This window comes from Clarias gariepinus, chromosome 19 (genome assembly GCF_024256425.1).
Source record: "Clarias gariepinus isolate MV-2021 ecotype Netherlands chromosome 19, CGAR_prim_01v2, whole genome shotgun sequence".
NCBI lineage: Eukaryota > Metazoa > Chordata > Actinopteri > Siluriformes > Clariidae > Clarias > Clarias gariepinus.
In genome coordinates this window covers 4,156,011-4,165,363 of record NC_071118.1, presented here as the reverse complement: position 1 = coordinate 4,165,363, position 9,353 = coordinate 4,156,011, and the positions used below count along the sequence as shown (strand labels likewise).

The 9,353-nt window shown below is 39.4% G+C and overlaps 1 long non-coding RNA gene across 2 annotated transcripts; it reads right to left on the bottom strand.

Annotated features, from left to right (window-relative positions):
• Window positions 1-2,309: 2,309 nt before the first annotated feature.
• On the bottom strand, window positions 2,310-8,132 carry LOC128507848 (uncharacterized). Of its 2 annotated transcripts, XR_008355837.1 has the most exons (6): window positions 8,050-8,120; window positions 7,814-7,899; window positions 3,548-3,628; window positions 3,362-3,433; window positions 2,918-2,974; window positions 2,310-2,680 (listed from the first exon to the last, which is right to left on the bottom strand). It is a non-coding gene; the product is annotated as an uncharacterized LOC128507848 (long non-coding RNA). The 2 variants fall into 2 exon arrangements; XR_008355838.1 differs by lacking the exon at window positions 7,814-7,899 and having other exon boundaries at window positions 3,548-3,626; window positions 8,050-8,132.
• Window positions 8,133-9,353: the final 1,221 nt, after the last annotated feature.

Here is a 9,353-nt window from a genome sequence, read left to right as displayed (position 1 = left end):
AAATAAATATTAATACTTGGCTATTCTTTCTCAAATATTATAACCAAATATTGACGATTTAAAATGTGCACATTTGAACATTTAGACAACACTGAACAAACAACGGTACTGCAATGTTACAAATACAACTTCAAAAACCACTTTTATTTCTAGTGTTTTAAATGTATCAACTCAAATACATCTATGTAATGCTTATCCTGGAGATGATAGGTTTATTTCTTTCTTTCATGCGACCAAGCCAATGACCCAAGTGGGACTTAAACTCCGGTGCTGCTGTGAGAGGGTCGAGAGAGCTTACCACTGCACTGCTAGGCAACATGGTGCTGAGGCTGTTAAATCCACATATATTGCCGTGTCAAACAAAGACCTCTACAAAATAACTCATCCAAGTTAAAAAATACTAGATGACTTCAATTTACCAAAACATTACATCAGACAGCAGCAGAATAGAAAAAAAAAAAAAAAAAAACTCCTTCGTGATGCAGTTTGGATGTAGTTGGATGTGAACATCATATTTCAGTACAGTAATTTGGGAGCTATGATGCACTTCATGGTAATATATCTGAAAGAAAATTAAACCGAGAGGTATCATTACAACACTCAGGAAAACTAAGGACTGGTATTAATTATGCCCTGCATCCAGTGAGTGTGTGTTTGACCACTGGTTAGGAATCAAACGTGGGCCTTCTGCATGAGCCACCAATTCCCCCATGAGATATAAATAAGACGATTTTCAGTGGTTATGGTTTATTCCATAAAAGTGCTTAAAGGCAGCCGTGTTGCTAGGCATAAAGCTCTACTGGGGCTCGGATCCCTCGTTACTCAAATCACACATTCATTTGTTTGTTTTTTTCTTGAATGTCTGTTGCATGTGTGAAACGTGCGAATGCGAGATACAAACTGAAGACTTTTCTGAATTGTAATTAGAGGAGGCAATAAGGCTTGAGTCGAAAAAAGTCAATTGGTATTATTTATAAACTTCAGTCCCATCGAGGTATCACATGGTTAGGTGTGATTGTGTGATTGTGTGATTGTGGATTGCATTTCACCGGTTACAACATCCACACTGCTGTTCCGTGGTGCAACGGGCCGATTTGTTTGTTTTTACATTGTAAAAGATACACCATCATGCAGCTTTAAAAAAAAAACAAAAATTTGTATAACAATTTACATTTAGCAGATGCCTTTATCCAGAGCGACTTAGATTTTTATCCCATTATACATCAGAGGGTTAAGTTCCTTGTTCAAGAGCCCAACAGTGGCAACTTGGTCGTCATGGGGTTTAAACCTTCTGAACTGCAGCCTAATGCCTTAACCACTGAGCTGCCACAAGACACCTGTTGTTACGTCAACAGGAATGTGGTCCAGCAAGTGATGCCCCATAATGGTCCATTTAGAAATGTATTTATCTATGATTTTGGTGATGGTAAGCTTGAACCCTGACAATACCACAGCCCTGTCAGTGGGAGGACTTGCAGTCTTTCTTTTTTTAAAGTGGAGCTTAGCTGTGTCCTATCTTCACGTATCTTGACAGAAGTATGTGTTACCTTGTGTTAAATGTAGTATGATAAAAGAGCACTGGATGATGGCGTGGCATGCTGGTAGGGTACCAAATTGGAGCAAAAATGGGAGAAAACTGCATATACAGTGCATGATATATAGAATGATTGTGGAACTGTAGAAACTGGTGTTTTGAGCACTTTCTGAGTTGCTCCAGATACCTAGAGACCGCCGCCGCCGCCCTGTAGGGAGGAACTGGGGATGTTGTACTGTAGGTGTGGAAATTCCGTCAAAACTGATGAAAGAGAAATGAAACTGAAGTTGTAATCATTTTCCCAAATACTAAATTATTTAAGAAATCCATAATCGTTTTTTTTTTCTTACTGAACCGATCAACCTAATTCACGTCACACACTTTTTGTAATATTGAACCGGCAGGAATGAATCCCAACCCCACAGGTTTCTGAGTTCCCTGCTGTCAGTCTTTCCACGTCCCAGTGATAAGAGCGCCACCCACCTTGCTCTCTCTCTCTCTCTCTCTCTTTCTCTGATTGTGTGTGTGTGTGAGACTTGACAGCCTGGGCTTCACAGCTTCGCTTACCTCCTGTAGGAGCCTCAAACTGCTTTTGTCTTGAAGCGGCGCTGAGCTCAAAACAATAATGCTTCCTAATTGGCTATTGCACTCGACCAACGGGGCAGATCAAGCTTTAAACACTTGATCTATCAACATTTTCGACATCACTTTTTCTAAACTAGCATGTGAAAAGATTAAACGAAAAAGAAAAAGGCGCACAGGTTTGTGATGCAATTCTTTATCCATCATTCCAAGCACAGATTTTATGCACTTCACATTACAGACAAACATTTGACAGGATCCAGCGATGACTGTTCTCCTCATCCTAATAAATAAATAAAAAAATCATGGCTACAATAATTTTAGACCAGGGCTAGGATTTGTGCTGGGTGCAGGAAACTGTTTAACAACAGAGTTGTGATCTAATTGACTTTTTTTGACTAATGCATGTGGAACACGTATCTCACGACAGAAGACATGGTAGGAGATCCAGGTGTGTAAACAAGATGTGTTTTGTTGTTTCCTATACATCTTCCTATAACCCCAGTCTGAGCGGTGCCATTATTTTAGCTCCTCGGATGAAGCGCTAAGCTCTGCTGTGTCCGCCTGCAAGACAGACACATCATTAGTCCTGAAGCACACAGAGAAACAGAGCAGACAGACATCAGGCTCAGAATAAATCAGCTCCAGGCTAAGATTGAGAATGCTGAAGGCGTGTGTACAGAAAACCAACAAATCCAAGAGCAGCATGGTTGTGCAGGTGTGATTTTATTTTATTTTTTCCTTTATTATTATTTTTTTTTCTTTAAAGTAACAGAAATGCATCAATGTGCGGTATCTTACCTCCAGCTTCTCCGTCTCCGGTTGAGCTGGAAGAGACTTCTGCGGCGTGTGAAAAGCCTGAACCGAGAGGTTAATAAGAGTAAGCATTAAAGAGACTTAAAGAGAAGCATGCTCTGTTGCAGTGTCTCTCTCTCTCTCTCTCTCTCTCTCTCTCTTTTAATTTTTCTTATATACGCATACAGTACACACACAGCATGGGAGGTTTGATGTAATACACTAGGTGGTGCTGGACAGCCGTTGGAATTATTCTCACACACTGCGTGACCACACACACAGGGTATCTTAAGGGAACGCTCGTTCAATTTGTCTGAGAGCAAAGTAAAAACGTAGGGCTATGCATGTAAGTTAAGTTACAGTAAGATGTTAGATTGTACGTAGGTGGAAGTGAGTGAGTTTGCATGGAAGATAAAGTCTGAGGTGGAGTGGAATAGCGGACGTTGTTACCTTTTTCGCTTGCTGGACCTCATCCGTTGATTTGGACCTGTTTTTGACCGTCTGCTTTTGTGGCGAGGTGGTCTGTTTCATAAGAAATAATAATAAACAATATAACAACATAATAAGGCTCTGATTTGAACTGTTTGTGTTTTTTTTATTTATTTACATAATATACTCAGACACTCAACCACTGACTTTATTCTCAGCTTGTTCCATGGCTTCTATCAAAGTACAGCTCAATCAGTCGAGGGTCCGGTGCTCCCAGCAGGCAGTTCTCTGGAAAGAAAGGAAAAAAGAAAGAAAAAAAAAACACATAGTGTACATAAAAAGCAGAACTCTGAATAAATGCATGATGTAATGAATGTTTTGTCACTGATGCAAACTCATTATGAGCCACTCCTGCGTCATATCCCGGCGTTGCCTTTTTGACCTGAACGATTTGGTCAGGCCAAAGGCGTGGTCTGGCTTTTCTTGCATTGCAGTTCAAGAGCTTTGAATTTGTCTAGCGGAAATATAAAACCCTCATCAATGTTGCATGGAGCAATAAATCAGAATGATATCATTTTATAACCCGGGGAAGGTTTGAAATGGGAACTTCTTCAAAGCTTCAGTTTTTATGAAGAGTTTTTAAAGTTCAAGTTACATTTACGAAAGGCGTTCAAGTCAAAGTGGGACTTTTGATTGTGCAGAATAACAGAATGCAGTTATGAGAGTAGGAAAAGAAAAACTCTGTTTATTTCTCTATATTAGCCCCAGCTACACTAATGCACTTATCCCAGTGTTTCACTAGTGCTTAGACACCATCAAGGTAGGAGGTTTTCTCAGTACACCGGAGCCTCGATCGGACTGCCTGCTTGATGTCCGGAACACTGGCCTCCCAGGAACTCCTTTAATAGCACAAATATGTGGAAATGGCATGGACCGAGTGCAAGTGGTGTTGGTGAAGGATGCAGACACGTGTGTTTTCCGTCAATCAATTTTCAAAGATCAGGCGTTCCACTCGCTGAATGTTCACAGGAACGACTGCAGTGGGCTCTGAGCCACCTGGGCCAGGATTGTTATTCACGAACGTACATCCTTCTTTAAAACATTCGAATCTTGACTCTAACCCTGCGGCTAAGAGTCTCATTATTGTGCTGTACTTCAGTACATGTCAATTTCTTTTACATTTTTATCACAAGTCCCGGTTTGACTTGAACGCCCCTTGTATATTTAAGTGAACTTGGAGTGAAATGTTTGATTGCATACTTGGGTTGATGTTATCATGCTCTCGATTAAAACCTCCTCAATCTGTGACAATGAAAATAATAATAATAAACGTCCATGTGAGATCCTATAGTCTAGTAACCTCAGTACCAGGTAGGGACCTATGAGAGCAAAGTAAACACTGGCTCAAAAATCAATATCTATAAGGAAAATATGAGTAATGACATTTACAAGACAAACAAAGCGGACGAATACCACAATGGTGGTGGGTCAGTAGGTGCTGATAAATTTACTATGGTAGCTCTGAACGTGCCAGGTTTATGGAAAATGTAAGTATACCAGTGCACTTATTTAAATCTTATTAATGTGAAGAGAAAAAGAAATATAATCTGGTAAGGGGAAGGACTATTTATAGCTGCTATAATGTAACCTGAGAGTGTTTTACAATATTAATGGCAATTACAAATGAATAAAAAAAAGCCTTGTCTTGGTTTAGAGAAATCCATCCCAGTACTGCTGTTGAGTAATAAGAGGAATAAAACATCTGGGATGGTGCGATTAATGGAAAATAATGAATTTTATAGTTTTGATTATTTGCACATCCTGTCATGTTTTATTTTTTATTCACATCTCCACTCACTATTGTTGTTTGTACTCAAGGTCTTTGGATCAGATAAACGTACCACGCACCACAGGTCTGGCCTGGTTTTCGAGATAGTGCGTTTATCACACCTCTTTCGTGCACCAGTGTGGTACACACATTACGATTTGCTGACAATTTTCAAGACATTCCTGCGCCCCGAATATTATCTGGTCCCACCATCATCTTCAGTCTGATTCCGTTTTATTTTCACAATGAACCTTTTGAAAGTCTTTCAAAACCAAGAGATATGAATTTTTCATTCATCTATGAAGGTGACAAGGAAAAACTCCCCGAGAGCTCATCTTCACCTGGGCAACTTTAAATGATATATATCAATTCAAGGTTGCTTTGTCGTAATTACAACTGCACATTAAGGTTGCACTGAATTTCACTTCATTTCACTTATTTATTTATTTATTTATTTATTTATTTATTTATTTATTTTACGTATATATTGTAGCTTTTTTTTTCTTAGCAATGCAGTAGTAACTTCTGGTCGGTTCTCACAATAAACTGTATCTACTGACTGTATGTAAGATATACAGTACAGTGTCTGATCACATGGACAATCTGTCTTTGTGTTACTGTCTCCGTAGCTGCTGGATATCTGGAATTCCTGGAATTTCGATTCGGGATCAGTAAAGCATCCATCCATCCATCCATCCATCCATCCATCTATTACCATCAGAGTCACATCACAGTAAAGTCATCAGCAGTTCTGTGATTGAGACTGTGTGGTATAGTACACTACCATTTCTGTAATATTGACTCCCAAGACACAGACAGAATAAAGTCAAGCGACAGGTGGTTATATGATCATTAGTTGTAACAGGAGGAAACCAGGAAGTAAACAGAAGGATCATGTGACATTAGTTAATGTCGTAAATGAGTCATTATTTGTTTAAATAGTAGACTTGATGGTACAGTTTTCGTGCCATGTCACACTGATCGGGTTAAAACAGTGACTGGAGGTGACTAAGTATGTCAGCATTCAAAAAAAATAATAGATATATAGGAAATGACTCATCCGTCCATCACCTCCTCATGCAACACACATCTACTGTAGCATTCATTAGTTTGGTCTCTGTGTCGGCACAGCAGGTGCCAAGCAAACCATTCAGTGGGTATGTCAGGTTAACGATCAATACAAAAGCCAACCAAGGAACAGAGCCAGGCGCTACTCCACCACTCTCCGAACAGTCTGCATTACCAGCCGGTATCGCCATGGCAACAAGAAGGCAATGAGAAACTGACAGATGAAGTGGTGGAAGTGTCAGGCATGGTCCCTCCGTGGCACATTTAGATACCACCTGCCTGATCTTAAAATATGATTTTCCTGCGTAAACATCAGTTCATTCGTAATGGGGGAAAAATGGGGAGTTTTGAGAACTCGTAAAATGGTTTTGTATTTGTTTTTGTTTTAGTTGTCTTTTTATTTACTTAATTTTTATCTCTTATTATGAAGATATAATACATTTATATACTTGAGTGATGTAGGTTTGTAGCTTCTTAAAGCTATTTTACATTTCTAGTTTTAAAAACATGTATGTTCGAGGAATCTACAAGGAGTTACCATTAAGGGTTCCTCCAGTCTGGCAAACTGAAGAACTGCCTCTAGGCTGCTTTAGGTCCAGAGTCCAAATTCCTCCAGGATGGGTTTGCCACCAGAATCTGACAGTTATATCTGTCTGTTTCTATCTCTCAATTCGTGTGGAATTATTTTTAATTATACACTGTATACAGTAGCTCCTTGAAGCAAGGGCAAGCTCTCATTCATTCCACATTTCATATCAACAGGTCATCATCAGGCATTGTGGATGATTTATAAAACGGTTAACCCAAGTGATCAAAGGCAAGCATCGATGAAAGCTTCAGTGTCAATTCGAAATGTCCTTCTAAAATAAATCTTATATATATATTAGAATTTTTTTTTTCTTTTAAGAGTAACAAAAAAAAAGACTTTTCACTACTGGAAATTTACTTCTATATGTAAGTAAGTCCATCCAAACCCAGGTTTAGTTAATTGAATCCATTTCCAGATTTTTTACCCATCATTGATTTGTCTGCTAATTAAAAACTCATCCCCATGTGATTTCTCTGCTTCAATATAATTAGTGGTTACAATTAACCAGTAGCTTGTTTATGATACCCCAGTATCCCAGTATCCCAGTAGTTAGGATCAATGAAGCCATTCCAAAGCTCAGAGTTTCTTCAGCGATAGGAATATAACATCATTTTGGAGATCTTCTGCATTCTGTATTCTACAGCCAGTAAAATAGTTTTGATTTCCACTAAAAAATAAAAACGCGGTCTACGCTGTGACCAGCTAGCAAGACCAGCATCAACAATGACCCTGCTCATCCTCACGTGAGATTAAAACATGTCGACGGTTTCCATCTCTCAACTCTCTCCGTGAACTTTGAGAAAAGTGAGGCAGTGAGCAACGTTGCAGAAATCGGTTCATCTCAGCGTGGTTCCACTCAATGCAGCAATTATAGACAAGCAATTATGACAGTAAACATATTTGCTGGAAAACACTCGAAAGTCTGCGTCTTACAGCAGGAACAAATCGTGTAATTGCATCACACAAGGGCTTGAAAATGAACCCTTACCTTGCTGAGACCGAGGATGCTTGTTAAGTCTAGCCTGCCGCTGGTGAAAAGTAAATGGAGGCAGCAGAGTAAACAGGAAAACCCCACTGAGTATATGCACGCACACATATATATACACACACACAGACACACACACACACACACACACACACACACAGACAGAGCACCAGATGGTTTTATAAATGTTAGATTTCCACATAAAAAAGATGTCTAATGATAAGAAAGCGAAGCCCCACCTTGTAGACACTCCTTTCCTTCCTGTACCTCTTATTCTCTCTGTCCTCTTTCCCGTTTTCTACTTTAACACCCCACCTCTCTCTCTCGCTCTCTCTTTCTCTTTTGCTCTCCCTCTCTCGCACTCCCCTCACTCTCCCCCATCTCCATCCCTCCCTCTTTCAGCTTGGACCTCTAAGCTGTGATGGCTGATTCTTGCTCTGAATTTGATTAAGCCTTACCTCCTCTTCACTGTCTGTTCAGGAGGTTATTAATACTGTACGTCTCCTGGAAGCGACTTGCCCAAAAGAATGAGAAAGAGTAGGAGAGGTGCAGAGAAAAGGATGCATCCGTGTGAGTCTACATTCCTCTATTCAAGAGCCTGTGTTTGTGTGTGTGTGTGTGTGTGTGTTTTTATGCATTACGAGGCAGGAAAAGCGCCACAGGCATCCATCAGCGTCAGGAGGCCAAACAGATCACACACCATCCATTATCTCATCCACTCTCTTCATTCTCATTCCAAAGTCCTTTATCAACCAGACACTACAAAGCACATGAAAAAAACTATATGTAAACCCTTCCTCAAGATTTTTAGGTTTGGGGCACCGTTCAAGATCTCAATAAGTAACCTGATCACTTTGATCTTACAGTAAATTAAGATGGATCAGGCCACTTTCTTAAATATTAAATATGAAAAAAATACAAATAATAATGCAGTTAATGCAGAAAGACAGACTGGAACTTAATACGTGTGAATACAGTACTGTGCAAAAGTCTTGACCCTCCCTTATTTCTTCATACCCCCCCCCCCTCCTCAAGGACAGACTTTCTTAAGAAATAGTTCTTCAGACATCCATGTGTCTCATTTTTGTTCCAGTCCCTAGATCTGAGTTTTTCGTTTCTTAAGCCACACAGTCATCTAAAAAAAACAAAAAAAAACAAACATCTAACTTAATGCATGAACCAGTTAAAAACAGGTGCAGATGATGATCAGTGATCAGGGAGATCAGTACAGTATACTGCTGATGCTTAATGCTGAGTGGCTGGAACAGATGAGAGGGGAAATGAGGTCGCTGCTGATGTTGGTACATAAATAACTAACTTATCTAACCTATTTACCAAAGTATATTTAGACACATTGTCCAGCCTGTTACATTAAAACATTTGTTCACATCATTTCATTTCATTTAATATAAAGAAATGAAAAAGAGACTCAAGACTTTTGCATAGTACTGTACAGTACACCGTATAAAGTTATTAAATTATATTTCAAAACCCAATCAAAATAAAAACAGTTTTCTATTCAATGTGTCCATACTCAGCAGCA